The 19,393-nt window shown below is 35.2% G+C and overlaps 1 protein-coding gene across 16 annotated transcripts in view; it reads left to right on the plus strand.

Annotated features, from left to right (window-relative positions):
- LOC131406644 (protocadherin gamma-C3) overlaps positions 1-19,393 on the plus strand; it is a 144,450-nt gene that overhangs the window by 80,842 nt on the left and 44,215 nt on the right. The window lies entirely within an intron of this gene.

The raw sequence follows: 19,393 nt of genomic DNA on the forward strand, positions 1-19,393 counted from the left end.
TTAATCTAATAAGTTAATCAGTGTTCAGCTATAACTTAAAAGTTGTAGCTCCAATATTTTATAGCACCTAAAATTGGAATGTAATCTGTCAGCAGACATTCTTTCCCCACTTCCATTCTAGAAGAAATATTATACTCCTCAAAGCAGCAGTAGCCTAAGATCCTTGCTGAGACTGTACAACTTGTTGAGACTATGCAACCCATAGATCATTTTAGACTGAATTAGAAGGCTAATGATAAATGAGTGGACTGTATCACAGTTTTCTCAGTTACATGTAATAGAGTATAGCTGTCATCATGAATTGAATAGTTCTGGTGAAAGATCTGCTTTTTTCTCACACCACACGTCAAGTTCAAAAAAGTACACACGTCTACATTAAATATGTGCAGTTTTCTATATATCAATTATACCTCAATAAAGCTATTTAAAAATTTTTTTAAAGCAAACACATAGTTGTGAAGGGATGTTGATCAAACTAATAAGTGTATATATTAGGAAAGAGACAGATTTACTCTCAAATGTTACCCTCAGAGTTCATTTTTAGGAAACCATACCTAATAAAAAGTTGTCAATAACAGAGCACACTGTTCAGGACACATTCTTAAAATACTGATAGGAAAAGATAGCCTATGGCAAAGGTAATTGAAAAAAATCTTTGATAGAGAATGAGTTTTCTCGATATCAAGTGAGAAGAGCGCTGGTTCAGGAAAATGTGAAGAAATTGTCATCAGATGGACCATAGAGTCAAATAAAATAATTTATTAATATGCAGAAGAAATCAGCACCTCCAGAATTTCTCTTAGAGAAGCCATAAAAAGATCTACTAGGTATAGTATTATTGAGGACAAGTATAATTTCTTAGTTTATCTTTAAGTCTCTGAAGCATTTCACACAGTGGCTTGTAGACATTCTAAATTCTCAGTAAAAGGCTTGAGTTCAATGATTAGAAAGTGGTCTCTTAGGAAAAAAAATCACATGCAACACCAATTATTTTTCGTGTGCTTTCCCTCTATATCAAACTCCTAGTAATAGCCGACTCTCTGACCTATCTATACAAAGCTAAGGAACTGGAGATTTGTCAAATTTTTAAAATAGATGCCTCAATCCTTAAGATTTCCATATTGTGAAACTTCTTAGAAGCTTTCTATATATTTGCAGCTGGAGATTCAGCCAATAGTTCATCCTGAGACTGTGTTATATGAAAAAAGTAAAGTCTTCCCTCCTACAAAAAGTAAAAATAAAAAGAGAGACTCAGCCTTAAAATACTCTTAAACATCAAGAAGAAATAAAAAGAAGTCATCATTTTGACATCATATGCTGGAGTCACTGAGGATATAAATTCCCAGGAATATTTAATTGCATGAATCAGACTGTACTACTGCCTTTCAACTTGCAAATTCCAGTAAGAAATCTTTCTCTTTGCTCTCAATTCTTCAGAACTTTGACCTCTGATTTCTTCAGGCTGCAGTTCTAGAGTAGGGACTTTGAGCACTGTTATCAGAGATAAAGGAGGCGATCTCATATGTTTCCACTGAGTAACTTTCCTAATTGGACCTTGCAAAATATCTGGGGCTAGTTGTCTAGGACTTACCCACTCTGAAGCTGCTGGTTAATGCGGAAAAAGAATGAGAAAGTGGAGACTTACTTGTGAGTAACAGAATGGACTGGAGCAGATATGCCCACATAGTATAGTTTGTGTCATATATTTAGAAACAGATCCCTTAAGTATTTTAGACCTTAAAACCCTTGATGTAAATGATAATTCCCCCAGTTCAACAGGAATGTTATTGAGTTAAGTCTGTGAGTTGACCCAGTCTGGAGCAAAATTTGCAATAGAACCTACAGAAGATCCTGATGTTGGAAGCAATTCGTTTACAAAATTACCACCTTAGCAGCAACTCTATATTTGTCTTCAAAGTAAAAGAGACCTACAGTGGAAAAAAATATGTTGAACTTGTGTTAGAGAAGCCACTAGACTGGGAAAAGCAAAGCTCACATCACTTAGTCCTGACAGCCGTAGATGGCAGGGACCACCAGGAAGCAGCACTGCTCAGATCCTGACCCTGGTGATAGAGGCAATTACAACTCCCCCCACCACACACACACCTGATTTTAGCCAGAATGTATACAGGGTCAGCCTTGAAGAAGACATGCCCTTGGGAACCTTCACAGTGAGGATGAGAGCCACTGACCCAGATGAGGGCATCAAAGCAGAGATCAGGTATGCCTTTGCAGTCCAGAGTACCTAGACCCAGTTTGGCTTTGACCACAATAGTGGAGAAATGAAAACTTTAAGTACATTGGACAACGAAGAGATGAAAAAATATTACATGGTTTTGGAAGCAAGGAACGGGGGATACTGGTTGCCCAGTGTAGTTGAGAGCGAAATTCTAGACGATAATGACAAAGTCCCAGAGGTGATTTTTACTTCTATTTCCACAGTGATTCCCAGAGATTCTGCACCTCGGACAGTAATTGCTCTGTTTAAAACACAGGATATAGATTTGGGAGAAAATGGGGAGGTCATGTGTCTGGCACAAGAAAATGCACCTTTCAGAATTGAATCGTCTGCCAATTATTACTACAAGCTTGTAATAGATGGGGCTCAGAACTGGGAGCAAACCCTGGAGTACAATGTCACCATTGCCACCACTGACAGAAGCAAGCCACCCCTCCCCTCCAGCAGAAGCCTCACCCTACACATTGGTGACGTCAACAACAATGCACCAGTTTTCCACCAGACCTCCTACATAGTCCACGTGGCAGAGAACAGTCACCCCCTCCAAACCCCATGCCTCTACTGCCCAAGTCTGCACCTCAGATCCTGACCTGGGACCCTACAGCCATATCTCCTACTCCATTGTGGCCAAGTCAAATGCCGTAAGTGAATTTGAACTAGCACAGAATGCTGAATAAGGACTGTTCCTTGTAATCAGGTGATTGTACAAATGGATCCAAATAATTTTAGCATAGCATTTCACTGAACTTGCAGTTTACAAACACTTCAAAAATTATAGAATAACATTTGCGTATAAAATTCCCCATTATATACCGTCAGTGATTTGGAAGCTTGCAGTCTAAAATATAACAAAAAAAAAAAAAAAAGAAAAAGAAAGAAAGAAAAGGAAACAGTTACCTTTGGAAAGTGAAATCAGGTAAAGTGAGTAATACAGAAACTGAAAGGAGTGAAAGGAGAATTACTGGTAACTCAAAAGAAAGAGAATATTAATAGGAAGATGCATAAAAGTGTGTCTGATTGATTAGTCACAGTAGGGTTCCTTATTGATGTGGCTTCTGTTGTCTATCTAAGCTATGTAAATTTTATTATAAATTCTACCTGGCTGTTGGTCTCTAAAAGGAATTCAGAAAATCAGATAATTTGGCATCTTCAACCTGGATTCTAATGCTCACCTGAAGAGTTTGCTAAAGCTTGAAAACCAAGAAAAGGCAAGCATCTCAACAAAATGTGTCACTTTCATATACTGGCTTTACCTTATGTAATAATTGCTCTAGCAGTATATTAGGGGAGGCAGTGAATGTTCCTGGTGAGCAAAAGGCACTTATGTGACACCTATTGACTCTTCTATTACCTGATTTAAAATTGATTTTTGCCTGGGGTATGAGGTAGGAATTCAGTGAGGTAGGACTCAAGTTTATATTTTCCCCTACATATGCCCAGTTTTTCCAGCATCCTCTGTCAAAAAGATTTTCCTTTTCCTATTGAATTGCTTTGGCACCCTTGTTGAGAATCATTTGATTGATATATGTAGGTCTATTTCTAGACTCCCTATCGTGTGCCATTGATCTATTTGTCTTTCCTTCTGCCAATACCATACTGTCTTGATTATTGTAGCTTTATAGTAAGTCTTAGGTAGGTAAGTCTTCCAATGTTTTTCTTCTTTTTCAACATTGTTTTGACAATTCTTGGTCCTTCGTCTTTCCACATAATCTTGTCACTTTCCCAAGGGGAAAAGCCTGTTTTGAATGGGATTGCATTGAGTCTATAAATCTATTGGAAGAGGGATCATCTTAACAATATTGAGACTTGAAATCCATGAGAATGGTATATATTTCCGTTTAGGTCTTTTTTAACTTCTCTTAGCAATGTTTTAAAGTTTTCAGTGTAGAGGTCTTGTATATCTTTCATTAAATTATTCCTGCATATTTGATGGTTTTGGATGTTATTGTAAATCATATTTTTTATTGCATGTTCTGAGTGCTCATTGCTGGTTTGCAGAAAAACTATTGATTTTTATATATTCCATATGCTTTTGAAAAACATGAGGCGCAGGGTGCTCTATTCTCATATTGTGAGAGAGTATAGTATAAGCTTAAACCACCTCTGCATAAGTTCAGGCTTTCATTCTCTGCAGGGTATAGGTTGGAAGAGCCCACCCAAAAACAGAGTAAATGCTAGTGTCTGCCCCAAGTCTAGTAGTGTGTGGATCATTCATTTATTTATATAACCAATATTTATTAACTGCCTACTATATGAAAGGCACTGTCCTAGGTGCCAAGGATGTAGCAGTGAACAAGGTAGATGTGATTCCTGCCTTAATGGGCCCCCACTCTAAGATAAGGTCTTTTACAAGTCTGATAAATGCTGCCAAGGAGAAAAATAAGGGTGCTAAGAGAGCTTGTAATGGGGATGCCTACCCTAGTCTGAAGGGTTAGGGAAGGCTTCTCTCAGGAAGTGATATTTAGCATGAGATCTGAAGGATGAGTAGAAGTTAGCTAGGTAAGAAAGAGATTAAAGAACAAATTGTCAGGTAGAAGGAATAGCATGTGTAAAGTTCCTAAAAACAGAAAAGGTGAGCACTTGAAAAGGGCTAGGGAGGGTAGCAATGGAAAGTAAGTAGATAAGGTACATCTATTACAAGGCAGAGCCTTGTAAACCACATTAAAGATTCTGGATTTTATTCTAAGTACCCTTGTACTGAGGAGCTATTGAAAGGTTTTGAACAAGGCAGTGACAAGATATGATTTTAATTTGAAAGATTATTCCGGCTGTGTTCCTGGTAAGAAATGGTGCTGGATTGGATTAAAGGGAAGGTAGTGGATATAGAAATAAGTGGATAGATTGGAGATATATTTAGGAAATAGATTCAATAAGACAATAACAGAATGAGTGGAATGTAAACTCCTGAGGGCGGGGACTATTTTGTTTATTATTGTGTCTGGCAAGATCGTTGCCCGGCAAGTGGTAGATCCTCAATAAAATATTGTTGACTGAATAAATAAATGGATGAAAGAGAGAGGGGATTAAGAATCATTTCTAGGTGTCTGAATTAAAGAACTGGATGGACAAGAGTACCATTTAGTGAGATGTGGAAGACTAGAGAAGGGTAGACTTCAGAGAAATCAAGAGTTGAGTTGTAAACATGTTAAGTTTGAGGTTCTGAGAAACATCCAAGTGCATATATTGAGCGTGGTTGGACATATGGTCAACGTTCTTTTACTCTGGTTTCTTCCATTGTGGTAATCCATTCAGATGGGTAGATCCTTACCAGGCTGAGCGTGATAAGCTTCCTGATAGCTCTACACTGGTATGTTTTCGGGTTCCTGGCAGAGCTACCCCTGTGTTTTATTTTTATTTTATCTCTTTTTCACTATTAGGAATATCCGGCACCCGGAGACCTTTAGTGTGTCTAATTCATACTCACTCCACTGTTCAGACTAGTCCTGGTGCCCAGTTCTTTTCTGCCTCTGGAATTCTGTTTGGATTATAACTTATCAGGCTGTTTTAATTTGTTGTTGTTTAATTTTCTTTCACTTGATTGTATGTTTTCCATGGAAATTTTTAAGCTCAGTTTTTCCTCACCATCTGTTTTTGGTTTACAAACAGTAAAATTTCAGATAAGGAATGTTTAGGATAAAAGATGCATAGCAACAATAATAAAATTATTGGATTTTAATATTATGAATACACTTGGAAGATTGTATGCCCACACATACCTTAAACATCCTATAGAGTCCTCAGTAACCATGTTAAAAATATAGTACTTTTTGTTCTGTGACTTTCATCTGATACATATTTGCTTCTTAGCAACATCAGGGGGAACATCAGATTCCCCCCTCCACCCTCACCTTGTCTCCCAACTTACCCTCAAGAGGTCACTGCTGTTAATACCTGTTTATGTATACTTCCAAGCGTTTTTTTTGGTATATGTAAATGTGTGTGTGCTTTTTTTTTGCACAACAGGGATCATTTTACGTTATACATACTGTTCTGCAACTTGCTTTTCCTAGTTAAGGGATACCTTTCCATTTGAGTCCTTATGGGTCTGCTATCTACCTCAATCTTAGTAATTTTCTTTGATTTATTTTATTTTGGGGGAGGAGACACATTTACATGGTTCAAAAGTCAAGATGATATAATAGGTATATAGTATTTCAGTCTCATTCCTGTCCTACTCCTGTTCCACCCTTGTTTCCTTCTGCCCCCACAGGTAAACATTTTATTAGTTTCTCAAGTATCCTTTCAGCATTTCTTTATGCAAATATGGGCAAATATGAATATATGTTTTTAATTTCCCACTTTTCTTACAAAAAAGATAACATACTAGCCATTGTTCTATATCTTGCTTTCTTCACTCCACAATGTATCCTTTAAAAATCTTTCCATATTAATACATAAGAAAGCTTTTTTTTTAACAGCTGCTTAGTATTCCATTGTGCTATTAATCAGTCTCCTGGTTAATAGGTTGATAATTGAGTTGTTTCCAATCTTCGACTATTACAAACAACTGCATTGAATAGCCTTGTACCTACATTATTTTGTACATATGCTGTCTATTTGTGGGATGAATTCCCAGAAGTGGAATTGCTGGGTCAAAGAGAAAATAGGTTTGTAATTTTGATAGGTACCTTCACAGTAAGTTTTCTTTTTAACTCTCTATTTTGAAATGATTTCTAGTTTACAGAACAGTTGCAAGAATTGTACAAAGAATTATATATCCTTCATCAAGATTCACCTATTGTTAATATTTTGTATTTTGCTACATTTCCTTTTATCATTTCTCTCTTTCATTCTCTCTTTATCATTCTCATATATATGTGTGTGTGTACACTTGTGTATATGTATATGTATTTATGTGTGTGTACACATGTTATTGTCTTTTATGAACCATTTGAGAGTAAGTTGTAGACATGTCTCTTTATTCCTAAACACTTCATTGTGTATTTCCTAAGAACAAGGACATTCTTTTATATAACCAATTTCAATAATGAAAATCAGAAAGTTTAACATTGATACAATATGATTATCTATAGTCTATATTCAAACTTTACCAATACTTTACAGTAATTTTTTCAAGTCCAGGATCACACATTGCATTTAGTCATGTCTCTTTAGCTTACTTTAATCTGAAACAGTTCCTCAGCCTTGCTTTGTCTTTTATAACACTGATATTTTTAAAAGACTATAAGCCATTTATTTTGTAGAATTCTCTTAATTTTGGTTTGTTTTATGCTTCCTCATGATTACATTTAAACTAGGCATTTTTGGTAGTATATTAGTTATCCATTGCTGTGTAACAAATTACCCCAAAACTTAGTGGTTTACAACAACTGACATTTGTTATCTCATACATTTTGTGGATTAAGAATCTGGGTATAGCCTTGCTGGGTGCCTTTGCCTCAGAGTTTCTCACAAGGCTGCAATCAAGGTGTCAGCTAGGCTGTTATCTTATCTAAAGGCTCGATTGAGGGAGGATCCACTTCTAATCTCTCTTACATAGTTATTGATGAGATTCAGTTCCTCATGGGTTGTTGTAATGAGGGCCCCAGTTTCTTGCTGGCTGTTAGCTGGAGGCCTACCTCAGTTCTTTGCCATGTGGACCGCTCCATAGGGCAGCTCAAAATGTAACATCTCGCTTCCTTCACAGCAAGTAAAGGAGAGAGCCAAAGAGGGCAAACAAGATGGACGGAGGCCACAATCTGTTTGTAAACCTAATTTTGAGAGTGACATACCATCACTTTTGCTGTATTCAGTTCATTAGAAGCAAGTCACCTGATCCAGCCCTCACTTGAGGAGAGATGATTTTTAACTCCATTTATAATCATTCCTTCTACATTTATTAGTTGGCATTATACTGTAAGGAAGAGCTTTCCCTTCTTTTTTATTTATTCATTTATGGCTCATGTGTTTTTTTCTATGAATTATATTCCATTATTTCTTTTGATGCCAAATTGTTCCAGATTTATTTTATTTTAGATTTAGATTGATTGATTTATTTATTTATTGTGAGGAAGATCAGCCCTGAGCTAACATGCATGCCAATCCTCGTCTTTTTGCTGAGGAAGACTGACCCTGGGCTAACATCTGTGCCCATCTTCCTCCACTTTATATGGGATGCCGCCACAGCATGGCCTGACAAGCGGTGCGTCGGTGCACGCCCGGGATCTGAACCCCCGGCAGCCAGCAGCGGAGCGCGTGCACTTAACCGCTAAGCCATGGGGCCGGCCCCAGGATTTATTTTGATCCCAAATTGTTCTGCATGTGAGAACCTCTTCAAGCTGGTTCCTGTGTCCTTTCGCCATACCCCTATCATTTTCTTGAGCACTTTCTTACTTTCTGAAGCAAGATGTTACAGAATTATCTTATACTTTCCCTACTTCAGTCATGAGATGAGTTATTTATCCAAAAAGCCCTGCTTCTTTTTAGTAGGGAATAGTATTTAGAAACTAAGATATGGGGGCTAGGAGTACTCGTTGCTAATGGGCTGTTACTGTTTCTAGGCCTTTTCGGCAAACAGAGCTAGGAACACACGCACACAAACACACACATCTATATCTATACACACAGACCTTCGAAATCTTGAGTTCATATTCACACCTCCAATTCAGGTTCTTCCTAGCCTTCCCTCTTACCATCTTTGTATTTTCTTTTCCAAAAGTGAGAACTCTGGCTCCCAACATTATGAATATATTTATTCAGTCCTTAAATACAAAGAAAGTAGTTTCAGAATTGCTATCCCCATACCAAAGAGAAAAACAAACCTACATAGTTCAAGATTTGCTTGCAATTGTTTGTCTTTACACGGAGGGTATATAGTCAAAGTACTGTGTTCAAAGTTACTTGTAGTATGGTTATGTTATTCATTTGAAATAAAGTTAAGTTTATTCATTTCTATTTATGCCATTTTAGAGTTTTTCCACAGTCTAAACTTGATTAGAGCATTGATTAGTATTCTTTTTTGAATATGTAAAACATTAACACAATTAAAATCAAACTATTATTTAAAAAAGCATATTCAGAAAATTATCACTCCTCCCCTGTCTCTTCTGCCTCATTCATATCACCCACTGTAAATAATCAATTTCATTAGTTTCTGGTTTATCCTCTCTGTTTCTTTTTGTAAAAAATAACCACATATATTTATGTTTTCTTATTTCTTCTTTCTTGCACAAAAGGTAACATACTATGCAGGCAGTCCTGGCTTTGAACAGTTACAATATACACAAATTTCAGTTACCACAGTTTAAATAATACCAGTCTCCTAAAAACAGTTCAAACTTAAGTTACCATGGTATATTAAATGAGTAATTGCATAAAGTACAAATTTCACTGTTAGCCCTTCAGACCACAAATTACTTTGCAAATAGCAGATGTGCACCATGATCAGTGACCAATCACATGGCTTCTTTCAGTCTGTTAGTGACTGGTTACTATGCATCTGTTATTTAGTTCAGATGCTCTGTTCAGACAGCAGAGCATGTAGTTGTGTTGCCTTCTTCTCTCCCAGTGATAAACACACATGACATTTTACAAAAAATGTATAGAGGGAATTGACCAACAAAGATGAAAGTGAAGCCAAGAAACAAGAGTAATAATGCTGTCAATGAAGTTTGAATTGAACATAACTGGAGTTACAGAAGAAATAGTTGACCATGGGAATGTTGACACTGCTGCCTTAGAGTCTCTAGATGCGTAGACAAAGGAGCTTAGTGAAGGTGAACTTAATGACGTGAGTGAGGAAAGTGGCTGTGAACAAAAGGAGGAAGATGTCCCAGAAGAAAATAACACCAGCAAAAACCTTCATATTAGAGGAACTCTCAGAGATATTTCATGATATTGAAAGCTCAAAGGATATATAAAATGTTGGAAGTTGATCCAAACTTAGAAAGGAGTATGACAATTTTCCAAGGCATAGAAAAGATGCTTGTTGTGTATTGTAAATTATAGGACAAGAAGCGAAACTCTCTTAGAACTCTTCTTGATACGTTTTTTACAAAGAAATAAAACCCTTTAATTCTTAGTGGTTCTAATGTTTTAGATGACAATGTACTAAATAAATATGGTTCACTATTTTTTACTTCCCCATAAGAGAGTTTTTAATGTTTTCATAAAAATTTTTAAAGGTCAGAGAACAATCATAATTTTTCCCATTGATTATTAAAATCACTTTACAGAGTTTCAGCTTGCATGGTCATTTTCACAGTCCTGCACTACCATGCAAAGTGAGGACTGCCTGAACATACTCTTTTGCACTTTGCTTTTTAAAAATTTTTAATCAATTTTATTGCAGCATAATTTACATGTAATAAAATGTCCCTTTTAAAATTATACAGCTCAATGAATTTTGACCAATGTTTATACCTGTGTAACCACCACCATAATCAAAATATAGAACGTTTCTGTAACTTTCATAAGTTCCTTCCTGCTCCTTCCCAATCGATTCCCCACATCCCCAGCTCCAGGCAACCACCGATCTGCTTCCTGTCACTAAAAATTAGTTTTGCTTCCTCCAGAATTTCATCTAAATGAAATCCTACAACATGCACTCTTTTGTGTCTCCTTCTTTTGCTCAACATATTTTTGAAATTCATTCACATAGTTGCATGTGTCAGTAGCTTGTTTCTTTTTATTGTTGAGTGGTATTGCATTGTATAGATATATCACAAATTGTTTATCCATTCACCTGTTGATAGACATTTGAGTTTTTCTCAATTTGGTGTTATTCTGAATTAAGGTAATATGAACATTTATGTACAAGTCTTTTTGTGGGCATATGCTTTTTATTTCTTGGATAAATACCTAGAAGCACAATTGCTGAGTCATACAATATGGGAAGTATATATTTACCTTCATAAGAAGCTGAAAAACTATTTTTCAAAGTGGTAATATCACTTTACATTCCCATCAGCAGTGTATGAGAGTTCCACTTGCTCCACATCTTCACCAATGCTTCCTATTGCCAAACCTTTTAATTTTAGCCATTCTAGTGGGTGGGTAGTACTATCTCATTGTGGTTTTAATTTGTGTTTTCCTGTTGACTAAAGATATTGAACATCTTTTCATATGTTTATTGGCTATTTGTATATCTTCTTTTAGAAGCCTGTTCAAATATTTTGTTCATCTTTGAGTTATTTTTCTTCTTAAAATTGAGTTATGAGAGTTTTAAAAAATATGTTCTGGATGTGAGTTCCTTGTCACCTACATGTTTGTGGATATTGTGACTTGTCTTAAAGACTGACTTGAGTTTTCTTAGTAGTGTCTTTTGAAGTGCAGAAGTTATACTTTTGATAAAGCCCAATTTATTCATTTTTTTCTATAAGTTTGTATTTCTTATGTCCTATTTAAGAAGTCTTTGTCTATTGCAAAGTTCTGATGATTTTCTCCTATATTTTCTTCCATAAGTTTTATAGTTTCACTATATAATTCATTTTGAGTTGATGCTTGTGTATGGTGTGATGTAAGGGTGAGAGTTCATATTTTCACAAAGGGATATCCAGTTGACCCTTTTGAAAACTTTGCTGAGAGGACTATCCTTTCCCCATTAAATAATCTTGGCACCTTCCTCAAAATTCATTTGATCATATATATGTAAGTCTTTTTCTGGGATCTCTGTTCTAATACATAGTCTGTAGCATTGTAATAAAGTCTTGAAATCAGATAGTGTTAGTTCTCCAACTTTGTTTTCCTGTTCCAAAATTGTTTTTGCTATTCTAGATCCTTTAATTTTCATATAAATTTTGGTATTATCCTGTCACTTTCTTTAAAAACAAAAAAGACTTCTGAATGTTGATTAGGGTTACATTGAATCTGTAGCTTCAATTTGGGAAAAATTAACAACATTATTGAATTTTTCAATCCATGAACATGGTATATCTCTTCATTTATTTAAATATTCTTTAATTTCTCTAAGCAAAGTTTTGTGTTTTTCAATGTGAAGATCTTCTGTATGTTTTGATAAATTCATTCTTTAGTATTTAAAGTTTTCTACAATTCTAAATGGCATTTTAAAAATTTCATTTTCTAATTGATCATTGCCAGTGTATAGAAACACAATTAATTTTCATATATTGACCTTCCATCCTGGGACCTTAACAAATTAACTTATCAGTTATAGTAGAGTTTGTGTTTTTTTGTAGATTCTTTAGGATTCTCTACATACACAAACATGTTTTCTGCAAATAAAGACAGTTTTATTTTTTCCTTTCCAATATGTATGCCTTTTCTTTCTTTTACTTGCTCTATTGCCTTGGTTAGCACTTCCGGGGCAAACCTGAATAGAAATGATGAGAGTGGACATATTTGCATTGTTTCTGATCTTTCCTGAGGAAAAGCATTTAGTCTTCCACCGTTAAGTTTCCATAGATACATTTTAGCAGATTGAGGAAGTTCCCTCTATTTCTAGTTTGCTGAGAGGTTTTATCATGAGTATTAAATTTTGTCAAATGCTTTTTTACATCTATTGAAGTGATAACTTTTCTATTTTACTCTGTTAATATGGTAAATTACACAGGTTGATCTTTGAATGTTTAATCAACTTTGCATTTTTATAATATACTAAACTTGGTCATCATATTCCAGCCTTTTCTATATTGCTGGATTGAATATGCTAATATTATGTAAAATATTTTTGTATGTATGTTTATGAAGGATATTGGTCTGTAGTTTACTTTTCTTATAATTTCTTTGTCTTGTTTTGTTATTAGGGTAACAGCTTTTGGTTTGATTGATTTTTCTCTATTATTTATCCATTTCATTAATTTCCACTCTCATCTTTATTATTTCCTTCCTTCTACCTATTTTGGGTTTAATTTACTCTTCTTTTTCTAACTTCTTAAGATTGTAGCTTAGGGCCGGCCCCGTGGCTTAGCAGTTAAGTGCGCATGCTCTGCTAGTGGCGGCCAGGGTTCGGATCCCGGGCGTGCACCGACGCGCCGCTTCTCCAGCCGTGCTGAGGCCGCGTCCCACATACAGCAACTAGAAGGATGTGCAACTATGACATTCAACTATCTACTGGGGCTTTGGGGGGGAAAAAAAGGAGGAGGATTGGCAATAGATGTTAGCTCAGAACCAGTCTTCCTCAGCAAAAAGAGGAGGATTAGCACAGATGTTAGCTCAGGGCTGATCTTCCTCACACACACACACACACACAAAAAGATTGTAGCTTAGATAATTGACTTCACATCTTTTTTTTCTAATTTAAGTATTTAAATAAGTAAATTTTTTTTTTTTTTTTTTTGTGAGGAGATCAGCCCTGTGCTAACAACTGCCAATCCTCCTCTTTTTTTGCTGAGGAAGACTGGCCCTGGGCTAACATCCATGCCCATCTTCCTCCACTTTATATGGGACGCCGCCACAGCACGGCTTGCCAAGCAGTGTGTCGGTGCGCGCCCGGGATCTGAACTGGCGAACCCCGGGCTGCCGCAGTGGAGTGCGTGCACTTAACTGCTTGCACCACCCAGCCGTCCCCTAAATAAGCAAATCTTGCTGAGCTTTAGCTGCACCCAACTAATTTTGGATGTTATGTTTCCATTAAAGTTCAGTTCAAAATGTTTTCTAAAACATCTTGCAATTTCTTCTTTGATCCATGAATTATTTAAAAGTATGTTAATTTCCAAATATTTGAGGATTACTCAAATATCTTTTTGTCATCAATTTCTAATTTAATTTTATTATGATCCAAGAACATATGTATAGTTTCTATTTTTTTTTTATTTGTTAAAATTTGTTTTAGGGCCGGCCCCGTGGCTTACCGGTTAAGTGCGCGTGCTCCACTGCTGGCGGCCCGGGTTCGGATCCTGGGTGTGCACCGACGCACCGCCTCTCTGGCCATGCTGAGGCCGCGTCCCACATACAGCAGCTAGAAGGATGTGCAGCTATGACATACAACTATCTACTGGGGCTTTGGAGAAAAAATAAATAAAATTATATAAAAATATTATTAAAAAAAATTTGTTTTATAGTACAGGATATAGTCCATCTTGGTGGCTGTTCCTTGCACACCTGAAAACAATGTGTATTCTGCTGTTAGTGTTTGTTGTGTCTTATAATTGTCAACTAGATCAAGTTGGTTGATAGTGTTGTTCAGGTCTGCTGTGTCCTCACTGATTCTTTGTCTACTCATTCTATCAATCACTGACAGAGGAGAGTTAACATTTCTAACTACAAATATGGATTTTTCTTTCTCCTTTCAGGTGTATCAGTTTTGTATCATATATTGTTTCATATATTAAGCTGTATTATTAACCACATACACTTTTTTTTTTACTTTTTATTTTAAAATCATTATTGATTCACAGGAAGTTGCAAAAATAGTACAGAGAGGTCTCGTGTATCCATCACCCAGCTTACTCAAATAGTAACATCTTACATTACTATAATATATAATATCAAAACCAGGAAATTAACATTGCTACAATCTACAGACCTTATTCAAATTTCAACAGTTTTTACATGCACTTATTTAGTGTGTGTGTGTATGAATAATTCTATGCAACTTATCATCTGCATAGATTTGTGTAACCACCATCACAATCAAATACAGAACTATTCCATCACCACAAAGAACTCCCTCATATTGCCCTAACCCTTGGCAGCCACTCATCTGTTCACCACTTCTATAAATTAGTCATTTTGAAAATGCTATATAAGTGGTACCATAGAGTTTGTAACGTTTTGAGGTTGGCTTTTTTTTCCACTCATAATAATGCCCTTGAAATCCATCAAGGTTGTTGCAGGTATCAAGAGTTTGTTTCTTTTTATTACTGAGTAGTGTTCCATTATATGGATATACTACAATTAGTTTATCCATTCACTTCTTGGAAGACATTTGGGTTGTTTCCAGTTTGGGGCTATTACAAATAAAGCTGCTATGAACATTGTGTAAATGTTTTTGTGACACAAGTTTACATCTCTCTGGCATATATGCTCAGGAGTGCAATTACTGTATCAGGTGGTAAGTGTGTGTTTAGCTTTATAAGAAACTACCAAACTGTTTTCCAGGGGACTATACCATTTTGCATTCCCACCCGCAATTTATGAGAGATCCAGTTTTTCCATATTCTCACCAGCATTTGGTATTGTCACTATTTTTTATTTTAGCTGTTCTAATAGGTGTATGATACCTCATTGTAGTTTTAATTTGCATTTCTATAATGGGTAATGATGTTGAACATCTTTTCACGTGCTTATTTGCCATCACTTCTTCAGTGAGAAGTCTGGTTTTGTGTTTTGCCTATTTTCTAATTGGATTTTTTTTATTACTGTTAAATTTTGAGAGTTCTTTATATATTCTAGATATGAGTCCTTTGTCAGATAGTTGGTTTGGAAATATTGTCTTCCAGTCTATAGCTTGTCTGTTCATCCTCTTAACAGGATCTGCCTAAAGCAAAAGTTTTAAAATTCAATGAAGTACAATTTATTAATTTCTTTTATGGATCATGCTTTTGGTATCACATCTAAGAACTGTTAACACGTTTTAAGTCCTGAAGATTTTTCTCCTATGTTTTCTTCTAAAAGTTTCATAGTTTTAAGTTTATGTTGGCATCTATGATCCATTTTGAGTTAATTTTTGTATAAAGTATGAGGTTTAGGTCGACAGTCAATTTTTTATCCATGGGTGACCAATGGTTTCATTAGCATTTGTTGAAAAGACTACCCTTCCTCCATTGAATCACTTTTGCGCTTTGTCAAAAATCACTTGGCCAAACAAAGCTGGAGGGAGGGATATGCTGAGGATTTGAGGATGATGCTTTTGTATTCCTCAGGAAATGGAAGTGTGCAGAAACTGGTGGCAGCCATGTTAAGACTATAAGAGGAGGCAGACAGCCTTAGCATGAAGCTATACCATGAAGAATACCATTGTATGTTAAATAGAAGGAAAGAAATCAGGTCCTTGGTGACATACTTGTGCCCCTGGATCAAAGTAATCATAACACCTACTTACTTCTGGACTTTAGTTGTGTGAGCCAATAAATCTCCTTTATGGCTTAAAAAAAAGCCAAGTTGGCCATACTTGTGTGGGTCTATTTCTGGGTCCTCTATTCTGTTTCATTGAACTATGTGTGTATCTTTCTTCCAATATCACACTGTCTTGATTACTATAACTATATTATAAGTCTTAAAATTGGTTACAGTAATTCCTCCCACTTTATTTTTCTTTTTCAAGATTGTTTTAGCTATTCTAGGGCCTGTGCCTTTAAATATAAATTTTAGCGTAAGCTTGTCTAAATAAAAAATATCTTGCTCTTATTTTGATAGGAAGCATGTAGGGGGAAATAAGGGAAATGACATCTTTACTATGTTGAGTTTTCCAATCCATGAATATTGTATGTCTCCCTCTCCATTTATTTAGATATTCTTTGATTTCTTTCATCAGCATTTTGTAAGTTTCAGCCTACAAGTTCGGTGCATATTTTGTTAGAGTTATACCTAAGAATTTCATTTTTTGAGCAATTGTAAATGGTATTGGGTTTTCATTTCAATTTCCACATGTTCATTGATAGTATGTAGAAATACAATTGATTTTCATATGTTGATCTTGTGACCTTGCTGAAGTCACTTATTAGTTTTAGCAGTTTTCTTGTAGATTCCTTGGGATTTTCTATGTAGACAATCGTGTCTTCTGCAAATAGACAGTATTACTTCTTCCTTTCAATCTGCACATCTTTTCTTCCTTTTTCTAGCCCCATTGTACTTGCTAGAGCTTCTAGTAATACGTTGAATGAGAATAGTGAGAGTGGACATCTGCTTTGTTCTTGATTTTAGGGGGAAAAATTTAGTCTTTCACTATTAAGTATAATGTTTACTGTTGGTTTGTGTGGATACTCTTTATTGAGGAAGATCTCTATTTCTGAGGAGAGGTTTTCTGAGGGGTCTTTTTTTATATATATTGTGTGAATGGGTACTGAATTTTGTCACAAGCTTTTTCTTCATCAGTGGATATGATCTTGTGATTTTTCTTCTTTAGCCTGTTGATATGGTGAATTACATTAACTAATTTTCAAACATTGAACCAGCCTTGCATCCCTGGAATAAACTCCACTTGGTGATGGTGTATAATTCTTTTTACATATTGCTGAATTCTACTTGCTAATATTTTGTTAAGGACTTTTTTATCACTATTCATGAGGGATATTTGTTTGTAGTTTGTGTGTGTGTGTGTGTGCTGTCTTTGTCTGGCTTTGATATCAGAGTAATACTTCATAAAATAAATTGGAAAGTGTTTTCTCCTCTTCTATTTTCTGGAAGAGATTGTGTGGAATTGGTGCTAATTCTTTAAAAATTTGGTAGAATTCTCCAGTGCAACCCTCTGGGCCTGGAAATGTTGGGGGAAAATTTTAAACTATTAATTCAATTTCTCTATTAGCATAGAACTATTTAAATTATCCAGTTTATATTGTGTGAGTTGTGGTAGCTTTTGTTTTTGAGAAATTGGTCCATTTCATCTAAATTGTTGAGTTTATGTGCATAAAGTTGTTGATAATATTCCCTTATATTCCTTTTAATGTCTGTGTGGTCTGTAGTGATATCCCTTGTTTCATTTTAGATATTGGTTTGCCAGTCTTGCTGGAGTTTATTGATTTATTGATTTACCAATTATTTGCTTTCAAAGAAGGAGTTTTTTGTGCTATTGATTTTCTTTATTGTTTTTCTGTTTTCAATTTTATTGATTTCTATTTTTCTTTTTAAATAGCTTTATTGAGATATAATTTACAAATCATAAACCTCACTCATTTTAAGGGTATAGTTAAATTTGTACAGTTGTGTAGCCATCCACACTGTCCAGTTTTAGAACATTTCCTTCGCCCCAAAGATTTTGTTTGTACCAGTTTGCAGTCAATTCCCACTCCCACCCCCAGCCCAGGAAATCAGAGAGACTGATCTGCTTTCAGTCTGTATAGTTTTTCCTTTTCTAGAAATTTCATGTAAATATAATCATACAATACATAGTTTTTTTTGTGTATTGGCATCTTTCACTTGGCATATTTTTGAGGTCCATCCATATTGTAGCATGTATCAGCACTTCATTCCTTTTATTGTTGAATAGTATTTCATTGTATGGATATACCACATTTTGTTTCCATTCATTTATTGATGGACATTGATGGAGTTTATTCCAGTTTTTGGCTATTATGAAAAATGTTGATATGAACATTTGCTATAAGTCTTTGTATGAACATATGTTTTAATTCCTCTTGGGTATATACCTAGGAGCTCAATTTCATTGATTTCTGCTCTTGTATTTATTATTTCTTTGCTTCTATTTGCTTTGTGTTTATTTTGCTCTTCTTTTTCTAGTTTCTTGGAGTAGGATCACAGTTTATTGATTTGAGACCTTTTATCTTTAGTGCTATACATTTCCCTCTCAGTACTGCTTTAGTTGCAACCCGTAAATTTTGATATGTTAAATTTTCCATTTCCATTCAGTTCAATATATTTTTAAATTCCCTTTGAGAGTTACTCTTTGACCCATGGATTATTTAGAACTGTGTTTTATTTCCAAGTATTTGGAGATTTTCCTGTTATCTTTCTGTTACTGATTTTTGGGTTAACTCCAGGATAATCAAAGCATATATTCTATGTGCTTTCCATTCTTTAAATTTGTTGAGCTTTGTTTTCTGACCCTGGATATGATCAGAGTGTTCCATGGGTAATTGAAAAGAATATGTATTCTGTTGTTGGGTGGTATGTTCTCTAAGTGTCAATTAGTTAATGATGCTGTTCTTCTATATCCTTGTTAGTAATTCTATCAATTGTTGAAAAGGAGTTTTATCCATTATTGTTCACTTTTTCTACATCCTTGTTAGTAGTTCTGTCAATTGTCGTCAAATTGTTGAAGTCTCTAACTATAATGGTGGATTTGTCTGTTTTCCCTTTCAATTAATTCAGTTTAGCTTCATATATTTTGAAGTTTTGTTGTTTGGTACATACACATTTAAGATGGCTATGTCTTCCTGGTAGGTTGACCCTTTTATCGTTATATAACGTCCCTGATAATTTTCTTTGGATAAATAGACATTTCATATTCTTAAATCTTCTTGATATTTGATAAATTGACCGTTTTGTCATTTTGAAATGTCTCTATCTCTGCTAATATGTCTTATCTTAAGGCCTACTTTTTTCTGATATTAATATAGGCACTCCAGCTTTCTTTTA

Source organism: Diceros bicornis, chromosome 1 (genome assembly GCF_020826845.1).
Source record: "Diceros bicornis minor isolate mBicDic1 chromosome 1, mDicBic1.mat.cur, whole genome shotgun sequence".
Classification (NCBI taxonomy): Eukaryota; Metazoa; Chordata; class Mammalia; order Perissodactyla; family Rhinocerotidae; genus Diceros; species Diceros bicornis.